Raw genomic sequence first — 23,209 nt, forward strand, 5'->3', positions numbered from 1 at the left:
ATGCAGTAATCACCATTATGTTTCTTTATTGGACTAGCATTTCAAAAAAGAGAGTTCTGTGATGAAGAACAAATTTGTTTTGCAGAAACTGTAAAGGTCTGGAATTTGCGCTGAGAAATAACAGAGAGGTTATAACCGCACACTGCAACATGGGAGGAAATCTCCATGCAACCTCCAGGGAAGCAGTGCGTTTGAATGTTTAGTTTAGTTTAATTTAGAGATGCAGCGCGGAAACAGGCCCTTCAGCCCACTGGGTCCGCGCCGACCAGCAATCCCTGCATATTAACATTCTCCAACACACACTAGGGACAATTTTCACATTTACCAAGCCAATTTACCTACAAATCTGTACATCTTTGGAGTGTTCTTCCACCTGGAAAGCAGTTCCAGCAAAACCTGCAAAATTCGATCATCTGATTAGAACATCAAATTATTTTTATAGACACAAAGTGCGAGAGTAACTCAATGGGTGAGGCAGCATCTCTGGAGTACATCAATAAGTGATGTTTCCGGTTGGGACCGTTCTTCAGACTGATTGTGGTGAGGGTGGAGAAAGCTGGGAAGAGAGGAGGGGTAGACCAAAGCTTGGCAGTTAGAATACAATAGAATGCCTTTTATTGTCATTCAAACAGCTTGGTTTGAACGAAATTGCATTTCTACAGTCTGAACACACTGAATGTCTACTGAACTGTGAGTGTGGTGTTTATGTGATGTTTATGTGGTGCTTTGTGTGGTTTTATGGTGGTTTCACCCTGCATAAAATGGTATGAAACTGCATTTGAATGTGGTGGCCTTGCACCCTGCATGAAATGGTATGAAACTGCATTTGAATTTGGTGGTGTTGCACCATGCTTGAAATGGTATGAAACTGCATTTGAATATGGTGGCCTTGCACCCTGCTTGAAGTGGTATGAAACTGCATTTGAATTTGGTGGCCTTGTACCCTGCTTGAAATTGCATAAAACTGCACTTGAATTTGGTGGCTTGCAACCTGCTAAAAAAGGCATGAAACGGCACTTGCATTTGGTGACCTTGCACCCTGCTTGAAATGGCATGAAACTGCACTTGAATTTGGTGGCCTTGCACCCTGCTTGAAGTGTCATGAAACTGCACTTGAATTTGGTGGCCTTGCACCCTGCTTGAAATGGCATGAAACTGCAATTGCATTTGGTGGCCTTCCACCCTGCTTGAAGTGGCATGAAACTGCACTTGAATTTGGTGGCCTTGCACCCAGCTTGAAGTGGCATGAAACTGCACTTGAATTTGGTGGCCTTGCACCCTGCTTGGTGGCATGAAACTGCACTTGAATTTGGTAGCCTTGCACCCTGCTTGAAGTGGCATGAAACTGCACTTGAATTTGGTGGCCTTGCACCCTGCTTGAAATGGCATGCAAATGCACTTGAATTTGGTTGCCTTGCACCCTGCTGGAAATGGCATGAAACTGCACTTGAATTTGGTGGCCTTGCACCCTGCTTGAAATGGCTTGAAACTGCACTTGAATTTGGTGGCCTTCCACCCTCCTTGAAGTTGTATGAAACTGCACTTGAGTTTGGTGGACTTGGACCCCGCTTGAAGTGGTAGGAAACTGACCTTGAATTTGGTGGACTTGCACCCTGCTTGAAGTGGTATGAAACAGCACCTGAATTTGGTGGCCTTGCACCCTGCTTGAACTGGTATGAAACTGCACTTGAATTTGGTGGCCTTGCACCCTGCTTGAAATGGTAGGAAACTGCATTTGAATTTGGTGGCCTTGCACCCTGCTTGAAATGGAATTTCAAGGAATAGTCGTGAGTCAACTGCCAGCCCACCAGCCATGAGTGAGCTGCCAGAATATCAGGCGAGTGACTGAGCTGCCACCCAAGAATCCATTTGGCCCACAATGTCCATACTAGCCCTCTGCAAACTAGTCCCTTCAGCCCACTACACCCACACTAGTGCTCCAGGAAGCCCCTCCCCTCCCCACTGGCCACCAATATTGGAATTGGTGGAGAGATGGAATATTGTGTGTGCTGTGTGTGTGTCTGTGTGTGTGTCTGTGGGTGTGACTGGGTGTGTGTGTGTCTGTGTGTGTGTCTGTGTCGGAGTGTGTGTGTGTGTGTGTGTGGGTGTGTTGGTGTGTGGGGGTGTGGGTGTGTGTGGGTGTGTGTGTGGGTGGGTGTATGTGTGGGTGTGGGTGTGTGTGTGTATTTCCATTTTTCGCTGGACAATTTAATCACTGGATTAAAGTAAAAGGCGTCTTCTAACACCCTCAAAACCTTCAACGTCACGGATCGCAATATCAGGACAAAACAAACGGTGAGTCGTGTATTTCACATATAATCTTGCTTCTTGGGGTAGCTTTATTCTAATTTTATGATGCGAAAAATGTATTTAGGCCCCATACGAACCGGCAGTGTCTTGCCTGCCGATATGGGCTTAAAATTCACGGCAACGGCAACGTTCCAATCGATCACATTCCAGAAACACCCACTCGCAAGATGATTTAAATCCTCATTTATTTTGGAAAATCATGTCTTAAGAGCATCTAAATCGTCTATATTCTGTGTTATTGTCTATCCATAATCAATATTTTTATACTAAATATCCACAACAGTTTTAGTCACATGTATTGTGCAAAAAATAATAATTTTGATTATATTGAGTGGATGTTTCTAGATTATTTGGATACTTAGGCTATTTAAAATGTTTAACCTTTTCTTAAGAAATGGATAGATGTTTAGATCTAGTAATTGAATTTAGATTATTTTAATTGATTTGATGAATTGATTTGATGAAACTGATGAATATGAATTTTTTGTTGGGTATTTACTATTTGTTTTAGCATTTAACTTTATCATATTATAAAACTGCAAATAATAACTTGTTTCTGTTAATGCTGTTCAGTGTTTTTTTTCCTTTACATTTTAAACAGATGTCCCTGAAGAAGAAATGCAAAATTGTCAAGCCAAATGCCCAGCAAAAGAGATTGATTTAGACAGCATTTGCAGAGATTATCCAAATTTGGACTACTCCAAATGTGATGATCTACAGAACATTGTTAATGGGAAAGTAGTGGGCAGAAAGGCATGTCATGCATGGCTTGAAGAGCAAAAACCTGTAGTTTACAATGCCAAAATTGAAAAGTTGAGGAAAAACAATGTGTACAGAGTTGCTTATTGGTTACAATCTGAGGAGTATGATGATGCTACTGATTATGATATGCCTATGTACCAGCTATGAACTGATCTTCACCATAAAGACTCAGTCTATTGCTAGAAATTGTAATTTATTTACCTATCTGTTATGGACTTACAGCATATAATACAATAATATTAAAGTTCTGATCTTGAGAATATCTCATTTTTTCATTTTCAAGGCAGTCTGGGCGTGTACTACTATTTCCGTCACAACGGTCAATTTTGTAATTAGCTACAATTAGGTAACTAACTAATTATATGCTTTAATTTCAGGTTATCCAAGTAAGATGTTTTATATTTGTTTCATAATGCTTCAATCTAGAATAACTGAACATTTCATTCAGTTCTCTTAATTTATAAGAAAGTTATGGGCTTTTGACTGTCCTCGATCACAGCTTTTATGTTAAGTCAGTGGAAAAGCAATAGGGAACAAGATGCTAATTTCCGAGTATGAAAATGACCATAACTTTTTTAATACTGAAGATATGAAAGTGAATTAGGTGTCAAATGAAATTTCTTTTTATGCTTTATCTGATGGGATAAATTACAGGCTTGATTTTTAATATCTCAAAATGTTGTAACATTCCTATATATATTGATAGACTCTCTCACTATCTTGACCATATTACTGCTCCTCCATTATTACTAAATCCAGTAATTCCCTCACTAACAGCACTGTAGGATTACTTCCCACTGACTGACTACAGATGGGGAATTGTTTGACCACACATGACTCTGTTGTCCATTATCTTCTCAAGGACATTTAGGCATGGTCGCTTAACACTGATCTTGCAATGCAGCCCTCACTCAGAAATGAAATCAAAATCCATAATGCTTACACATATTTCACAAGCTGCAGTTTAATTTTTAATGGGTGTTCAATACCATAATAACCAGTCTTTATCCCTCATACGGTAATGTTATGTGTGTTGATTCTCATTCTCTTGGATACATTTTGAAAAGTAATACTGTTCAAAATAATTGTATTCATATTTTTAAATTCTGTTTATTATATTTGTTGTACTTATCTATGATTGATTTTTGTATCTTTCTTTGAATTTACTTTGTAGAGATCTTAAAAAGTTTTTTAAAAATGTTTATTTTTTTGGCATATTTTTCCCATTTGAATACAAGGAAACCCCTTTTGAGTGAAGCCTAAAGCGGCCTTTTCACGGGGCGAGTTGACGCAAGATGTCACCAGAGTGAAGAGGTCGTGGTCCAGCACGAGTCTCGCACGATATAACGGCAGTAGATAAAGAGTTCCCACGGTACTCGGCATTTCTGCTATTTGTGCGAGTGACTTGTCCGTTTCCCGAGCTTTCCCGTTAAATCTTGAATGAACATCGTGAACTACACGTGACACAAATGATGTAACTTTTTTTTTCACACACTATATATATCCTCCCTTGGTTGAATTGGCTCATTTGGAGACATATTTTACTGTGTATGTGGGAGACACAGATGGACTGAGCACAGTACCTCGGTCTTACTGTGTGTGGGAGAGGGGGAGAAAGAGACGTACACTCACAGAGGCAGAGTCTCTCAGCCTGTGTAAGAGGGAGGGAGAGAGAGAGAGAGGCACACACAAGGTGGATGTGAAATCTCACCTGCCTGTTTCAGTGACAGACACCCGCCGCCAGTAAATGAAGACACCCCCATCTGTCTCCCGCTCCTCTCCCTCGACTCCCCCACCTTTACCTCCCAACTCCAGTCCCGTCCCGACCCCCTGGGAAACTGAATAGAGCAACAGTCAACTGCTGCCTGTGCGCTGATATGACAATAAAGGCTACTTTACTTTACTGAGTTAAAGAGTTCCCACGGTAGACTGTAAAACTGGGACCCTGGTTCTGGACTCCCCCAACACCGGAACCCTTCTTCAGACAGCCTAATCGGAATTGAGTCTGAAGATGTGTCTCGTCCCGAAACATCAGCTTTTTTTCTCCAGAGATGCTGCTTGACTCGCTGAGTTACTCCAGCTTTTTGTGTCTGTCTTCGGTTTAAACCAGCATGTGCAGTTCATTCCTTACACGGGTCTCTGTACAACATTGATTGGTAGCGTTCCGGACCCCTGGACCCGAGGACTCCGACCTGTATCTCTCAAAGAAGTACATGTGAAAAATTTCTCACGGACCATAAAAATGCGTAACCTTTCAGTAAAGTCCCTTTTAAAGTCCCTTTTAAAGATTATAGTTATTTTCTTGAATCTCATTAACATAACTCATGAATAAGTTGATGTCCATATGCGGATGCAAATCTTTATTTTTATTTATTTTTTAAATTCAATCCCACATAAGATAATTTTTACTCACCTTCTGTCCCCTCTGTCCAGCTTCCGGGTTCACCGTTCGCAGGAGTTCCCACGGTACCCGCAAGAGTTATTACGGATATCGCACTGGCCACTACGTTCATATAATGTTGCAATGCTCAACCACAAGTGTACAAGTCAATCTTGGAGAAATTCAAACTTTCTTGAATTTTCTCCCGAGTGACCAAGTTACACGATGACCTGCCGTTAGCGCTACGGTGCTCCACGGTAGTCCACGAATGCCGTACTGTTATCGCACGAGGTTCCCACGATGTTAAACTCCGGTTAACTCTTGCGTCAAGTCGCCCCGTGAAAAGGCCGCTTAACAGTAAACAATATATGGGAAAGAGAAGGCAGCACCTGAGAACGCATTGGACACTTTCTAGACCATATTTTCCCCAAGTTCATCACCAAAACAATCGCTGTGCTGTTAATCTATCTTTTTTTTTGTTTTATAATCATGGACCATTCTCACCCAGTCACTCCCTCTTCTCCCCTCTTCCATCAGGCAAGAGGTACTGAAGTTTGATAATGCATACCTCCAGATTCTTCCCAGCTGTTATCAGGCAACTGAACAGTCCTCTCATCAGCCAGAGTGTGGTCCTGACCTCCCATCAACATCATTGGAAACCTTTGAACTATCTTTAATCGGACTTAGACTATATCTTGCACTAAATGTTGTGCCCTTTATACTTTATCTGTGCACTGTAGACTGCTCGATTGTAATCATGTTTTGTCTTTTCTTTGACTGGAACAAAAGCTTTTCACTGTAATTTTTCTTGCTTTTCATGTTTCCAATACTTCAGACTCAAGAAGGGCTTCAGACTTCAGTCAGAGGAAGTGATCCGACCCAAAACATCATTTGTTTCTTTCTCCAGAGATGCTGCCTGACCTTCAGTTTAAACCAGCACCTGCAGTTCCTTCCAACACATCTTGCACCTTCATTCTGTTACTGATTTTACTGTTTACACCACATCCCCCACCCTCCACACCCAGCATTATAAGAACATTCAATATATTTTTCTGTCAAAGCTCAATGTATGGCGAAAGGAGAGGACGTTTGGCATGCATAGCAACTCAGTCAATATCTCAATGACAAAAACTGGGCCATTTTCACAGCCTTTCTCTGAATCACAAGCGCCAATCCAGCTTTCTAACTGAAGGCAACAAAAATTCCTGTCACCAAAACATAAATGGGATATTTAAACCCTGAAGGAGAAATCATTCATAAGGTGATCTGCAACATCAAAGATCTGAGCTCGGAGGAAGACGCTGAGAAATTGTCTCATCAGTCATGAAAGGCAACAGTGAAAGGATACATCAAAGAGTTACTTGCAATGATAAATACTGTATTCAAAATGAGACCATCGACAGCGATGCTATCAGTTGTTGTTTAGAAACATCGTGGTGCAATCCACTCGGCCCACCGAGAATGCGCCGACCAGCAATCACCCATTCACTAGTCCTGACCTACATAGGGCAGCACTGTGGCGCTACGATAGAGTTGTTACCTCACAGTGCCAGAGACCCGCTTTAATCCTGACCACTGGTGCTGTCTGTACTGAGGCTCTATGTTCTCCCCGTGACTGTGTGGGTTTTCTCCCGGTTCTCCGGTTTTCTCCCACATGCCAAAGATGTACAGGTTTGTAGGTTAATTGGTGTCAGTAAAGATTGTAGCTGCTGGTGTACATATGGTGTACATATAGCTGCTAAATTTGTATAAGATTTGTATAAGCAGTTGAATAAGGGGTGGGAATTAATAAGCTTTGGCTTCTTCCTGCTCATTTTCAGACACATACGATTTCATTTATTTATAGATATTGTTTATGACACTTTATAAATATTCTTTTTTGTTTTTTGTATGCTTGCTTTTTTATTCTTTTATTCTGTTCGAAATAAAGAATTAAATAAATAAATGAAATTAATTGTTCCTAATGTGTAGGATAGTGCTAGTGTGCAGGGATTGCTGGTGGCGCCGACTCAGTGCGCCGAAGAGCCCGTTTCCACGCTGTATCTCTAAACTAAACTAAAACTAAAATATTGGGGGCCATTTACAGAAGCCAATTAATCTACAAACCTGTACATCTTTGGAATGTCAGAGTCAACCATAGCACCTGGTGAAAACCCACACGGTCACAGGGAGAATGTACAAACTCCATGTAGACAGCACCCATAGTCAGGATTGAACATGGGTCTCTGGCGCTGTAAGGGTGCAACTTTACTGCTGCACCACTGTGCCGCCTAAGTTTTCTGGGCTCTTACTTTGCAATGATCTAATTTGGCCTTTTGGCTTCTCAATTTCTATATTTTCTTTAAAGGAGCAGCTAAAAATGTACATCTTTTAAATTAGTTTATGAGACGGCCACATAATTGGGCAGTGGGTAGTCTTCCTGGGTGCTATAAAAGATAAACCAAAAGTGTTAAATTATGACCACTACTTCTTTCTTGCAAAATCTATAAACTTGCAAGCACAGTAGCACAACTCCTAAAACTGCTGCCTCACAATGCCAGAGATCTGGGTTCAATCCTGTCCCCAGGTGCTGCCTGTATGGAGATTGCACCAGTTTCATCTGGGTGCTCTTGTTTCCTCCATATCCCAAAGATGTGCTTGTCGTTAGGTTAATTTGCCTCTCTAAATTGCTCTAATTGTGGAGGTGCAGTGTGAAGAGAAAGTGGAGTAACAAATGGGATTCATTAGTGTAAAATAGGTGGTTGACAGGTGGTGCAGACCCGACGCGCCACAGGGCGAACTTCAGTGCTCTATCCCTCTATGATGTAATTGCTCCATGAGCAATAGAATTGGTCTGATGGTTCCCAGTTATGTCTGCAGAAAGGCGTATTAAAGAAATGCCAATGAAAAGTTTTTTTTACATCTCAAATTGGCTTAAATACAAAGATAATGTTCTGATTGGCTTGTCTAGATCCCTGGACTTTTCTCAGGTTGGTACATTACATTTAGTTTAGTTTAGTTTAGAGATATAGCATGAAAACAGGCCCTTCACCCCACCGACTCCACACCAACCATCGATTACTTGTCCATACTAGATCTATGTTATCCCACTTTTACAGCAATGGCACTGACAGCAATCTACAGAGGCCAATTGACCTACAAACACCCACGCGAAGTCCACACAGTTACAGGAAGAATGAGCATACTCCACACAGGCAGAACCCAAGGTCAGGATTGAATAGGGGTCTCTGGCACAGTGAGGTAGCAGCTCTACCAGCTGTGCCACTGTTTCACCCCACTTCTCAACAAAGAATCTTCCAAACCTTGGAGATGGCATATCAGAGATATGTCTGAGTTCTACTAGGGTATAAAGAGCTAAATAACCCACACCGGCTGATTGCACAGATCAATTGCACAGCATATCACTTGATATCAAGAAATGACCGTGTATTCTGGAAATAGAAAGGCTAGTAATTCAGAGACTTTGAGAATATTATTCAATCATTTCCAAACCCTAGCTAGGAATTTCTTACCACAACAGACCTTGGAACGAAGAAGCAGTAAGATAGGTACTGTACCTAGATAGGACAGGGTTAGAGGGATATGGGCCAAACACAGGCAGATCGGACAAGTGTTGATGAGACATGTTGGTCGGTATGGGCAAATTAGGCTGAAGGGCCTGTTTTGACACTGTATCACATGTGACACTATATAAACTAGCAGGTTAAGTAAAGCAATATCTCTCCAAATCTATTCTTAATCTTTGAATACTCAGAGAGCAAAAGTCTGTATTCTCACTGTCGGCCCCTGAAGCTCCTGGTGCACCAGGTCCTGAACTTCATAATTTGGAGTGGAAATTGCCCACAAGTAATGAGTAACTTTAATGCAAATTTGCCGTCAGAAACCAACAGTCAGTACAGCTGCAAAATACACATCCAAATGAAAAATTGTGTGTCTGTGCACAAAAATAAGGATAATCTAAAACAGCTAATTGCTAGCTCAGTACAAATGTTCTCAATTATATGTTGACAATGCCATCAAACTGCAATTGATATCAACAATTTTTTTACCATAGTTCTGCTGGGACGTAGAACAGCACAGGAATGGGCTCTTTGGTCAAGGTAAACTAATCTCATCTGCCTGCACATGATCCATGTCCCTCCATTCCCTGCATATCCACGTGCTTAAATGTCACTATTGTATCTGCCACCTCTATCACCATTGACAGCTCATTCCAGGCACCCACCACTTCTGTGTGAAAAACATGCCCTGCACATCCCCTTTAAATTTCTCCCCTCTCACCTTAAAGCTACGTCCTCTTGTCTTTCATATTTTCACCCTGGGAAAAAGGTTCTGTCCGTCTCTATGCCACTTGTAACTTTATACACCTCTATCAAAACCAATGGGTCCAAATCACGTTACTGCTTTATCCCAAACAGGAACCAAAGAACTGAAAGAATGTCAATAATGGCAGCATTTGACCAGGCACGACATCGGGGAGATTCAACACAGACTGTAATCAATAGGAAACTCTCCATTGCCTGGAGTCGTGCTTTGTAAAAAGGAAGATGGTTACAGTTGTTGGAAGTTTGCTATACCTGGTGCAGATCAATGTAGCAAGGGTCCTCAGGTGAACCATTCCAGGCTGCTTCATGGATGGACCACCTTCCATCATTATATTAGAAGTAGAGTTCTCAGCTTGTTGGTTATTGTTCAGTATCCCATTCCAGTTGCAACACCTCAGATAATGCACACAAATAACAGGACGTGAACAATTTTCAGGCATGGGCAAGTAAGTCAGGCATTGATCACACAAGAAACTGTAGATGCTGGAAAGGCCAACCTCTTGAACAGTGAATTCTCCAATTTAATGTAATACCCTCCCTTTCATTCTCCTGCCCACCCCCCACCCCTCGATGCACACATTTCTCCCACCAGATCCCACCACCCGAGACACCCTGCTCCTTTCCCCTCTCCTGTGTGTTTACCTCCCATCCCTGAATCTATATTTCCATGTTATTCATCCTCCCTCCCCTCACCCCTGTCCCCTTCCATCCATATCCCTCCCCCCAGCTTTACATTTAATTCTTATTTACTTATCCAACACCCTCTATTTCATCTCTAGCCTTTGTCAACTACTCTACCCATTTGCCAATCACCCTCCTCACCTATATTCTGAAGAAAGGTTTTGACTCTAAAAACGTCACCCGTTCCTTTTCTCCAGAGATGCCGCTAAGTTACTCCAGCGTTTTGTGTCATTCTTCAGTGTACAAGCAGCATCTGCATTTCCTTCCTCCGCTTATCTCGTCAGGTTTATCCCAACCCCCCAGCCCTTTATCCCAGCTTCCCCTCTGCCTACTCCACTTGAAACATTGTGACCATTCCTTCCAGAGTTGCTGCATGACCTTCTGAGATCCTTCAGTACTGTTGGTTTTGCTTAATATTTGCCCAGATTGGCACCAAGCAATGACAGTTTTGAATGACTGAGGAAACAGGAGATTGAAGTAACAGAATGTATTCTGAACATCAGAGCTGGTATTAACATCAAATAAGTATCAGGTTACACGTTGTCCTTACTACTAATGCTGACAATGCCTTGAAATCTTCTTGATGTAGGTGTTTGGACTTAAACTGAACAGTAATGTCCTGGAAAAAAACAAATTGTTTCAATTTAGTGGATGTTAAGACAGGATGTGATGAATGTTGTATCATTATTTATGCATTTGTCAACAGTTTCAGCACCTGTCATGATTCTTTCGCCTGTTCAATCAGAGAACGCTTTGAGAGATGCAACTTGCATTGATAGCTAGCTGCTGAACAAGTACAAAGCATTCATTTATCATCCCTTTGATCCAATTGCTTGTATTAATGTTTCATTCTGCACTCCAAGTTGGGGGCTGCGGGTAGATGCATTGGCCCACAGGCCCAACAACAAAGCTCCATATCTGAGCCTGAAACCGTTCTCACGCATTGTGTCTGTTGTGCAGATTATTCACGCACGGCTAGGTATACAAATCCGTCAGCATTTTTTAATTCACAAGTCAAAAAAAAAATTAGCACAAAAACAAAAGCAACAGCCACCACCGAAACAAAAGACTGATGCACACTAATAACAAACAGCTGAGAAAACCAAGCAAACCTTTCAATGGGGAGTTGGAGAATGGGGCTGAGAGGGAAAGATAGATAAGTCATGACTGAATGGCGGAGTAAACTTGATAGGCCGAATGGTTTAATCCTGTTCCTATAACTAATACATTTATAATACTAATTCATGCAACCATTTGCCTTGAACGACAGTGATCGTTTTCATGAGATACAAAGTATAACAATTTATGTGTATATTCTTCAGGGAAATGCAAGGAATTCCTACTGCTCCTCCGAGTCAACGGCATATCCACTGTCAATTTCAGTGACCAATTTGTGTACTGGAAACCATTCTTGTTGTGGACATTGAGCCACCATTGAATCAATAAGTTTAAGCCGTGATATAAAGTTACTGTGCTGTAGATATTGAGTTTGTCCAATACCAATAACAAGTGAATGAATGGGAGTCAGCCGCCCATTTTTCATCATTGCAGTTTAAAAAAAAATTTTCATCAAAGAAAATAGAAATAAAAAAGTTATGAGAAAGGTAAATCAGCACAGTGACTTGCGAGCTCACATGCCATGCTGCCACAAAAGCCTGAGAACAACTGTGATACCTGACAGATTGTTGAATTAACAGCAGATTTTTATGCTACGGAACAAAGATGGCGAAGGTACTGCAAGCCTTCAGGTGCCAAAAACATGAGTAATGATCTTCAAGTGCAAATTTATAATCTGATTATAAGATGCATAAGTAATGAAAATTCTATGTTTGAAATTTTCAGCAGTTTGTTATGCGTGATTTTGAATAAGTTTATAGCCTTTGCTATGACTCATTCTTTGTAGGGCAAGAATGTTAAAGTGACTCTGCTATCAGTTTGGTTTAGTTTAGTTTAGTTTAGTTTATTGTTACGTGCACCGACATACAGTGAAAAGCTTATGTTGCATGCTAACCAACCAGGCCATTTTGAAGTAGTAGTATTCTTTTAAATTTATAAGCAGCACGGTGGCGCAGCAGTAGAGTTGCTGCCTTCAGTTACAGCGCTTTCAGCGCAAGAGGTGCGGGTTCGATCCTGACTACGTGTGCTGTCTGTATGGAGTTAGTACGTTCTCCCCGTGACCGCGTGGGTTTTCGCCAAGATATTCAGTTTCCTCCCACACTCCAAAGACGTACAGGTTTGTAGGTGAATTGGCTTGGTAAAAATGTAAATTGTCCCTAGTGTGTGTAGGATAGCTCTAATGTACGGGGAACGCCGGTCGATGCGGAGTTGGTGGGCCGAAGGGCCTGTTTCCGAAACTATGATCTCCGAAAATAGAACCTATATCTCAAAACTAAACTAAACTAAATAATGTAACTTTGGATATTTCTGATTTAGTATTAACAATTTGCAATTAAATCACAAAATAAATTATCATTTTATTAATTTTATTTCCCTGTTGAGATGTTGTTCATATCGCATGGGTAGTTCGAAGACCCAGGTGGAGAATGATTCATACTGAATACCATCAACACCTTCTTAGACATGATAGAAATGTAACTTCCTATTGTGCACCACCTAGAAGTAGATGATTAATTTAATAGATTCATCACATACCTGTTTGCAGCAGAGATTCATTGTAGCGTGCTGATTAATATTCTTACATCGCAGTGGTGTGTTTTATTAAACAGTCTTACCCTTTTTTTGTGGCAAGACAGCCTGCTGGATGTTTTGTATGTTAAAGCAATCAAGAGATATGACGCATAGAGCAAGGAGGTTGCATTGAAGTTAGACACAGAATGCTGGAGTAACTCAGCGGGACAGGCAGCACCTCTGGAGAGAAGGAATGGGTGACGATTCAAGTCGAGACCATTCTTCTCGATACGAAATGTCACCCATTACTTCTCTCCAGAGATGCTATCTGTCCTGCTGAGTTACTTCAGCATTTTGTGTCTATCTTCGGTTTAAACCAGCATCTGCATTTCCTTCCTACACAGGGGGTTGCATTGCAGTAGGATATTAGTCAAATATATTGAATGGCAGCAAAAGACCAAGTGCTGGGGTACCTCAGTGGGTCAGGCAGCATCCATGAAGGGTAGACATTAAAAACTGGAGTAACTCAGCAGGTCAGGCAGCATCTCTGGAGAAAAGGAATAGGTGACATTTCAGGTCGAGACCCTTCTTCAGCAACTGTGGAGGGAATGGATAGGTGATGTTTTGGGTTAGGACCCTTTCTCAGATGCAGTCCATTCTCTCCAGTCCACTCCTGACCTGCTGTGTTCCTCCATCACTTTGTGTTTAGCTCAGGATTTCAGCATCTGCAGTTCATAGTTCACATTGAATGGCAGAGCAGCTTCAAAAGGTCATTAGCCTATTCATGCTGTGGCCTCATATTCTAATGTTCATCAATCTAATGTCCAAATATTAGGGGTATTACCTAGAAACCATTGCATTTAGGTCATGGAGAAAGTAAAAGCAACCCCAAATTTAAATAATTTAATATTTAAATAATATTTAATTTAAAAAAAGCTGATGAGGAAGTGGCAAGGGTTCCGAACTAGGGAATTGGGATCACAGTACCAGACCCTGCAGTCCAAAACTTGTTAGATGGTGGTATTTTCAACACAGCACCAGGAACCCGAGTTTGATCGTGATCTTGAGTGTTGTCTGTGTGGAGTTTGCATGTTCTGACCATGATTGTGTGGGTCCCCACCAGATGTTTTGGTTTCCTCCCATATCCCAAATATTTCCTGATATTACTCCTTTGGGATAAGTAGCAAAAGAGCCAAAGGGGTGTTGATGGACATTAATAGAAATCATTAGGCAGGTGACCTCCTTCAGTGTCAGAACTGAACGAGGAGGAGGACACAAATGCAGGCTCAGACACAGGGCCGATCAGTCTTCGGCGTTTAATCGGTCCAAGTCAGTACACAGGTAGGCAAAACAGAGGCAACAGTACCATATAGGAGCAGGCAAGAACCAGTGGTCGAAAATACAGGCAAAGGTCGAGATCACAAGGTCACAAGATTTCGAGAGCTGGAACGAGGTGATACCAAGTAGCATACACCACGAACTGGCAATGGGAACTAAAACACAAAAGGCTTAAATACAGACTAGCAGGGGATAACGAGACACAGGTGAAACACATCAGGGCGTGGCCAACAGACTAGCAGGGGATAACGAGACACAGGTGAAACACATCAGGGCGTGGCCAACAATCACATGAGGGTAAACGACCTGACAGGAAATGGGACCTGAAACAAGAGGAGATGTGAGACACCAAAATAAAACAAGAATGCAAACTCTAATACTAAAAACCAATAAGAAACAGAAACTAGATCAAACGCGAGACCTGACAGTACCCCCCCCTCCACGGCCGGCTCCTGACGGCCCAGGATCTTCAGGATGTTGGCGCCGATAGTCCCTGATAAGTTCCGGGTCGCATATGTTGCGAGCTGGCACCCAAGACCGCTCCTCAGGTCCATACCCCTCCCAATCCACAAGATACTGACAACCACGACCACGCCGGCGCATCCCCAGCAACCGGCTGACCGTAAACACTGGACCCCCATCAAGGAACTGGGGGGGCGTGGAGGCAGGGACCAGAGGACTCTCCTTAAATGGCTTCAGACGGGAAACATGGAAAGTAGGGTGGACCCTCATGGCACGGGGGAGTTTGAGACGAACCGCCACAGGATTGATGACTTTCGATATGGGGAAAGGACCAACAAAACGAGGAGCCAGCTTCCGGGATTCCACCCTCAGCGGTAAGTCTCGAGTGGAGAGCCACACCTTTTGACCAGGCGAGTATACTGGAGCCGGCGTTCTTCCACGGTCAGCCATCCTCTTGTAACGCGCAGAACTGCGCAACAGCATCTGACGAGCCCCATTCCAAACCTTGCGACAGCGACGGGCGAGAGCCTGAGCGGAGGGCACACTGGACTCCTTCTCCACAGCAGGGAACAATGGCGGTTGATAACCATAGGCACACTGGAATGGAGAGAGACCAGAGGATGAGCAAGGAAGTGTGTTGTGTGCATACTCCACCCAAATAAGGTGTTTGCTCCAAGTTGAAGGGTTCTGTGCCACCAAGCACCGCAGTCCTGTCTCCAATTCCTGGTTAAGGCGTTCAGTCTGTCCATTGGATTCCGGGTGATAACCAGATGTAAGGCTGACCGTGGCGTCCAACAGAGAACAAAACTCCTTCCAAAACCTGGACATGAACTGAGGCCCCCGGTCAGACACAATGTCTCTGGGAAATCCATGAATGCGAAAAACATGAGACAGCATGACCTCTGCCGTCTTCTTGGCGGAGGGAAGCTTGTGCAACGCAATGAAATGGACCATCTTAGAAAATCTGTCCACTACAGTCATGACTGAGGTGTTACCTTCAGAAGAGGGCAAGCCCGTGACAAAGTCCATGGAGATGTCCGACCAGGGGCGTGAGGGGACAGGCAGCGGATTCAGGAGGCCAAAGGCGGCCCGACGGGAGGTCTTGTTCTGAGCACAAATACTGCAGGCGGCGACGTACTCCTTAATCCCCCTCTCCATGGAAGGCCACCAAAACCGCTGTTTGGCCACAAACAGGGTTCGGCGGACACCGGAATGACAGGAGATCCGAGACGTATGAGCCCAGTGAATCACCTGTGAACGAAGAGACTCGGGAACAAACAGACGATTAGAAGGACACCCTAGCGGAGACTGAACACCAGCAGTTGCCTCGGAAACTCTCTTCTCAATCTCCCAAGTAACCGCCCTAACAAAACAGGAAGCAGGCAGAATGGGAGTTGAAACCTTAGGGGATGGGTCAGGATCAAACTGTCTGGAGAGAGCATCAGGTTTGCCATTCTTGGCACCAGGGCGGTAAGACAGTACAAAATCAAATCGATTAAAGAAGAGAGCCCACCTAGCTTGGCGCGAGTTGAGGCGTTTGGCTGACTTGATGTATTCCAGGTTTTTGTGGTCTGTCCAAACTAGAAACGGCTGCTTGGTACCCTCCAACCAATGTCTCCATTCCTCCAAGGCTGTTTTAACCGCTAACAGTTCACGGTTACCCACATCGTAATTTCTCTCAGCAGGAGAAAGCTTCTTTGAGAGGAAAGCGCAGGGATGTAATCGACCATCTGTGGGGGATTTCTGTGAGAGTACGGCCCCGATGCCCACACCCGAAGCGTCCACCTCAACCACGAACTGGAGTGACGGGTCAGGGTGAACCAGGATGGGGGCTGAGGAGAAGCTCCTCTTGAGTCTCATAAATGCAGTTTCTGCTTGAGAGGACCAAGAGAAAGGCACGTGGGGTGAGGTAAGAGCATGGAGCGGTGCAGCATTGACACTAAAGTTCCGGATAAACTTCCTATAAAAATTAGCAAACCCAAGGAACCCCTGAAGTCGCTTACGACTGGAGGGTGTAGGCCAGGTGGCCACAGCACTGACCTTGCTCGGGTCCATCTGTATACCAGCAGGTGATACAACATAACCAAGGAATTGAACAGTGTTAACATGAAATTCACATTTCTCAGCTTTCACAAACAGATCATTCAGGAGCAAACGTTCTAGCACCTGGTGTACATGCTGCACATGGGAAGTCTCGTCTGGAGAAAAAATCAAAATGTCATCAAGGTACACAAACACAAATCGGTTCAGCATGTCCCGTAATACATCATTAACCATGCCTTGAAAAACTGCTGGAGCATTAGTAAGACCAAACGGCATGACCAGATATTCATAATGACCACTGGGTGTGTTAAACGCAGTTTTCCATTCATCCCCGTCCCTTATCCTCACCAGATGATACGCATTTCTAAGATCTAACTTAGTGAATACTGCAGCGTCTTTTAACAGTTCAAATGCAGAGGAGATAAGAGGAAGAGGGTATCTGTTCTTAACAGTAATGTCATTGAGTCCTCTGTAGTCAATGCAGGGCCGAAGTGTTCCATCCTTCTTATCCACAAAGAAGAATCCAGCTCCTGCAGGTGAAGAAGAAGGTCTGATGATCCCAGCAGCAAGGGCATCGTCAATGTACTTTTCCATGGCGAGCCGCTCAGGTGAAGACAAGGAGTAGAGATGGCCCTTAGGAGGCGCTGTACCTGGCAGAAGGTCGATGCAGCAGTCGTACGGTCTATGCGGCGGAAGAGATGTGGCCTTGGCCTTGTTGAACACCTCCTTTAGGTCTAGATAATATGAGGGAACCTTGGTGAGATCTGGAAAATCCTCCTCCCTTGAACGGGGAGGCTGCCGGAGGGTGGTCCTGGAAGATCCCAGCAAACTGCTCCTTGACGGATCCTTCATAGACTCAGGAGAAGAATCATGCAGATAGATGAGTTTACAGTTATTCCCCCAAGAAATTACTTCCCCAGTACCCCAGTTCATGTGAGGATTATGGTAAGACAGCCAAGGGAGCCCCAACACCAGAGGATGAAGAGGACAGTCGAGGAGATGAAAACTGATGGTCTCAAGGTGATTACCTGCCACGATGAGTTGAACAGGTTGAGTTCGGTGAATTACCCTGTACAGTAGGCGCCCATCCAGTGCACTAGCCTCCATAGGATCTTGAAGCTGTTCACGTTCCAGCTTCAATTCATCAGCCAAGCGAATGTCCATGAAATTCTCATCTGCCCCAGAATCAACCAAAGCCTGCAGGGAGTGCCACTGGGAATGCACCAACAATTGTACCGTCGACAATGGAAGAGAGGAACGGCTCATAGGAGTGGTACAACTCACCAATGTCCTCTCTTTCATTGGTGAGCTTTGTCTTTTACTGAACAGCTGTTCAACAAATGTCCCAGTTCACCACAGTAAAAACAGCTCATTTCCCTTAGGCGGCGCTGCCGTTCCTCCGGACTGAGTTTGGCTCGTCCCACCTGCATGGGCTCCTCCGAAGATGCAGGTGGCGCTGTAGGCTGACTGGACCGGCCGAGAGGGAAGAAGTCCCGACTGGAAGGTGAAGGGCAACGCTGCCGCCACTGCTGGGAGGAGGACCGAACTGCAGCCGATCTCCTCTCTCGCTCTCTTTCTCTGAGCCTAGCGTCAATTTGGATAGCCAGGGAAATCATAGACTCGACGTCGGAAGGCAGGGTTAGAGGAGCCAATTGATCTTTGATAGCTTCAGACAATCCATTGCGAAAAGCATCCAACAAAGCAGCCTCATTCCATCCACCCTTAGCAGCAACAGTTCGAAAGTCAATAGCAAAATCCATAACAGAGCGATTACCTTGTTTCATGGAGACCAGGTTCTGTGAAGCCTCTCGGCCAGGATTGGAGTGATCAAACGTGCGGGACAGAGCTTCCATGAACAGGACCGATGTCTGGCAAACAGGAGAATTCCGAGACCACTCCGCCGTGGCCCAAGCCTCCGCCCTACCCGACAGGTGCGTGATGATAAAGGCTACCCTTGAGCGTTCTGATGAAAAGGAAGCCGCTTGAAGTTCGAAATGCAGTCCACACTGAATCAAAAAAGGTCTACATTTCTCCGATTCCCCCGAAAAGTGTTCCGGTCTTGCCAGGTGGACGAATGGAGATGCTGCAGCAGCCGCGGCCATCGGAGCTCCTGGAGACACAGACAAGGAAACACACTCGGCAGGCACGGGAGCCGCAGCAGGAAACAAAGAATTCAGCCGAGTAACCAGGTCTTCAAACCGAGAACTTAAAGTGTTCACCTGTGAACCGATGTCTGCCTGGAACCCCTGCTGACGCTCGCCGAGATCCCGGAACCCGGCGACGATCGAGGAGAGTTGACCCTCGTAATGCGAGATGCGCTCCTCTTGCTTCTGGAGCGCTGCACGAAAAGGATCAGAGCCCGCTGAGTCCATTGTTGGCCAGTTCGTAATGTCAGAACTGAACGAGGAGGAGGACACAAATGCAGGCTCAGACACAGGGCAGATCAGTCTTCGGCGTTTAATCGGTCCAAGTCAGTACACAGGTAGGCAAAACAGAGGCAACAGTACCATATAGGAGCAGGCAAGAAACAGTGGTCGAAAATACAGGCAAAGGTCAAGGTCACAAGATTTCGAGAGCAGGAACGAGGTGATACCAAGTAGCATACACCACGAACTGGCAATGGGAACTAAAACACAAAAGGCTTAAATACAGACTAGCAGGGGATAACGAGACACAGGTGAAACACATCAGGGCGTGGCCAACAATCACATGAGGGTAAACGACCTGACAGGAAATGGGACCTGAAACAAGAGGAGATGTGAGACACCAAAATAAAACAAGAATGCAAACTCTAATACTAAAAACCAATAAGAAACAGAAACTAGATCAAACGCGAGACCTGACATTCAGGAGTTATGGGGAGCAGCATAGGAGAGCCAGTCTTCAATCTAGAACAAGGATAGCTGTGTGAATCCACACCACTATTGGCAGAGAACTTTCTCTCAACGCAGTGGTTAAAAAAACAGTTTCCAAACAAAGGCACTTGAATATATAGAAGTGTTCCCAGTTGCGAAGTGCTCCCACTGTGATATGTGACTCCACAGTCATTTACCAGCACCTCAATGTTGAAGTTGAAACTGTAGTCATCCATCTGCTGCTGTCCTTGCACTTAAAGAGTAAAAATCCTCAAAAAATCCTCAAGAACATCTGCTTGTTGTACCAAATACAGACATTCTACATATACGATGGGGATAGTCAGGGCGAATGCACAGTCTTCTTTCCCCCAGAGTAGGGGAATCAAGACCAAGAAGGTAAAAGTTGGAGATGTGAGGGGAAAGATTTAATAGGAACCCAAGGGGCAACCTATTCATGTAATATTGGCAATGGGTATCAGGAACAAGCTTGCCAGGAGAAGTCGCTGAGGTACAATATGACATTTAAAAGACATTTGGACAGGTACATGGATAGCAAAGGTTTAGAGGGATATGGGTCAGGGTCAGGCAAATGAGACTAGTTTGGTGATCTTGGGCATCTTGGTTAGTAGAGTCATAGAGTGACTATGAGGAGGAGTCATCTTGGGGAACGGCTGCTAACCAGCAGCCGTCCGTTTAATTCACTTTTTTTTGGAAGTTTTAGTGTGTTCTGTGCCTTGACTGTGGGAGAAATTACTTTTTAATGTGGGGGGTAGGGGGTAATAATATTTCTAGGTCCCTACCTGGTTGGTCGGGCTGCCCCGTCGACCCGTCCTCGTGGCCTACCAGCGGGCGTGGAGCGCCGTTTCCTGTCAGGGACCGCCCAGCACCTCGGCTTCGGTGGCGGCACAGCGCTGGAGCGCTATCGTGGAACGGAGCGGGCGATGCCTTGCCTGGGTCGCCGCAATGGATCGACGCGCTGGAGCTCCGGTGAGCTGTGACCACCGTGTTCAACACCTCCGGGCTGCGGGTCTGCGGAGCGGAGCGGGCGGCGCCGACTCTAACATCGGGAGCCTGGGAGCTCCAAACCGGCGCGGCCTTGTCGGCTTCGGGAGCCGCGGTCCCCAGTTACGAAGCGACCATTCCAGGTGGCCCAGCCGCTGAAAGGACTCTCCCGACGCCGGAGCAACACCACCCGGCCAGAACGGCCAGGAACATCGGGCCTCCGTAGAGGCAATAGCCGTGGCCTCAATAGGCCTGACTTTGGGAGAACTGGAGATGGGGACTGGACATTGTGCCTTCCCCCCCAGTGGCAATCATTGTGGGGGGATGATTTTTTTTTGTGTGCAAGTTAATATGTTAGTCTGTGTCCAAATTGGCTGTCGGAAGGGAGAGTGGACGCTGGCGCGCTTTAGCTGCCGCTGCTCTCTCTTCACATTGTGTTTTTGATTTTTTGTCTTTGGAGTGATTTCTGTCTTTAATTTGTGTATTGGTGATGTCCTTATTATTTATTTTACTCCGACTATATGTTTTTTCTCTCTTGTTAATCTCTGTAAGGTGTCCTTGAGACTTTGAAAGGCGCCCGCAAATAAAATGTATTATTATTATTATTATAGAGTCATAGAGTGATACAGTGTGGAAACAGGCCCTTCGGCCCAACTTGCCCACACCAGCCAACATGTGCCAGCTACACTAGTCCCACTTGCTTGCGTTTCATCCATATCCCTCCAAGCCTGTCCTATCCATGTACCTGTCTAACTGCTTCTTAAACGTTGGGATAGTCCCATCTTCAACTACCTCCTCTGGTAACTTGTTCCATACACCCACCCCCCTTTGTGTGAAATAGTTACCCCTCAGATTACTATTAAATCTTTTCCCCTTCACCTATGTCCTCTGGTCCTCGATTCACCTACTCTGGGCAAGAGACTGTGCATCTACCCAATCTATTCCTCTCATGATTTTATATACCTCTATAAGATCACCTTTCATCCTCCTGTGCTCTAGGGAATAGAGTCACAGCCTAGCCAACCTCTCCCTATAGCTCAGACACTCTAATCCAGGCAACATCCTTGTAAATCTTCTCTGTACCATTTCCAGCTTAGAAACATAGAAAATAGGTGCAAGAGGAGGCCATTTGGCACCGCCATTCATTGTGATCGTGGCTGATCGTCCCCTATCAATAACCTGTGCCTGCCTTCTCCCATATCCCCTGATTCCACTAGCCCCTAGAGCTCTATCTAACTCTCTCTTAAATCCATCCAGTGATTTGGCCTCTGTGGAAGGGAATTCCACAAATTCGCAACTCTCTGGGTGAAAACTTTTTTTCTCACCTCAGTCTTAAATGGCCTCCCCTTTATACTAAGACTGTGGCCCCTGGTTCTGGACTCGCCCAACATTGGGAACATTTTTCCTGCATCTAGCTTGGCCAGTCCTTTTATAATTTTATATGTTTCTATAAGAATCCCCCTCATCCTTCTAAACTCTAGTGAATACAAGCCTAGTATTTTCAATCTTTCCTCATATGACAGTCCCGCCATCCCAGGGATGAATCTTGTGAACCTACGCTGCACTGCCTCAATCACAAGGATGTCCTTCCTCAAATTAGGAGACCAAAACGGTACGCAATACTCCAGATGTGGTCTTACCAGAGCCCTATACAACTGCAGAAGAACCTCTCTATTCCTACACTGAAATGCTCTTGTTATGAAAGCCAACATTCCATTAGCTTTCTTCACTGCCTGCTGTACCTGCACGCCAACTTTCAGTGACCGGTGTACAAGGACACACAGGTCTCGCTGTACCTCCCCCTTACCTAACCTAACCCCATTGAGATAATAATCTGCCCCCTTGTTTTTGCCACCAAAGTGGATAACCTCACATTTATCTATATTATACTGTGTCTGCCACGCATCTGCCCACACACTCAACCTGTCCAGGTCACCCTGCAACCTCCTAACATACTCTTCACAGTTCACACTGCCACCCAGCTTTGTGTCATCCGCAAACTTGCTAGTGTTGCTCCTAATTCCCTCTTCCAAATCATTAATATATATGGTAAACAGTTGTGGCCCCAACACCGAGCCTTGCGTCACTCCACTCGCCACTGCCTGCCATTCTGAAAATGACCCGTTCACTCCTACTCTTTGCTTCCTGTCTGCCAACCAATTTTCTATCCCCGTCAACACCCTACCCCAATACCATGTGCTCTAATTTTAGTCACCAGTCTCCCGTGTGGGACCTTATCAAAGGCTTTCTGAAAGTCTAGATACACTACATCCACTGGCTCCCTTTCATCCATTTTACTTGTCACATCCTCAAAAATTCCAGAAGATTAGTCAAGCATGATTTTCCTTTCATAAATCCATGCTGACTTGGACAAATCATTTTACTGCTATCCAAATGCCCCATTATTGCCTCTTTAATAATTG

General features: G+C 44.6%; 1 long non-coding RNA gene across 1 annotated transcript; it reads right to left on the reverse strand.

The window, feature by feature from the left end:
* Window positions 1-1,849: 1,849 nt before the first annotated feature.
* On the reverse strand, window positions 1,850-23,015 carry LOC116972857. The gene is made up of 3 exons (XR_004411927.1): window positions 23,002-23,015; window positions 5,677-5,682; window positions 1,850-2,009 (listed from the first exon to the last, which is right to left on the reverse strand). It is a non-coding gene; the product is annotated as an uncharacterized LOC116972857 (long non-coding RNA).
* Window positions 23,016-23,209: the final 194 nt, after the last annotated feature.

Source organism: Amblyraja radiata, chromosome 5, assembly GCF_010909765.2.
Source record: "Amblyraja radiata isolate CabotCenter1 chromosome 5, sAmbRad1.1.pri, whole genome shotgun sequence".
NCBI classification, from domain to species: Eukaryota; Metazoa; Chordata; class Chondrichthyes; order Rajiformes; family Rajidae; genus Amblyraja; species Amblyraja radiata.